The sequence below is a fragment of the Primulina huaijiensis genome, chromosome 17, assembly GCF_012295235.1.
Source record: "Primulina huaijiensis isolate GDHJ02 chromosome 17, ASM1229523v2, whole genome shotgun sequence".
Taxonomy (NCBI): Eukaryota; Viridiplantae; Streptophyta; class Magnoliopsida; order Lamiales; family Gesneriaceae; genus Primulina; species Primulina huaijiensis.
Window position 1 is genome coordinate 15,967,799 of NC_133322.1, and position 685 is coordinate 15,968,483.

Sequence of the window (685 nt, forward strand, 5' to 3'; positions counted from 1 at the left end):
ATCTTGATTGACCTATCCGCCAGTAAGAGAGTAACAGAAGTGGGTTGTAATTTTCCTAAATTAAGTTTTTCATAAACTGAATAAGGGAATAAATTCATACATGCTCCCAAATCTAACAAAGCTTTTTTAATTTTATTTTCTCTAATAATACATGAAATTGTTGGACAACCAGGATCTTTATATTTTAAACTAGAATTATTTTAAAGAATAGAACTTACTTGTTCAGCCAAGAATACTTTCTTCTTCACATGCAATTTTTTCTTCACAGTGCATAAGTCTTTGAAAAATTTTGCATATGAAAGTACTTGTTTAATAGCATCTAATAATGAAATATTTATCTTTACTTGTTTAAAAACTTCATAGATATCAGAATCATTTTTTTTGTTTTTTATGATTTGTTAATGCATGAGGAAATGGTGGAGGTTTATTTGATTCATTTACTATTTCAGATGATTTATCATTCAACATATTATTTTTAGAATTTAAGGTATCATCATTCTCAAAAGTATCAGGATTATCATCCTTACTCTTTGATTTTAAATGATCCTTGTTTTCATTACTATATGGATCATTAACTATTTTACCACTTCTAAGGATAATAACAGATTTTATTTGATCAATTTTTTCATTTTTTAATTCTTGATTTTGATTTTTAGGATTAGGTTGAGGTTGAGATGGAAATTTT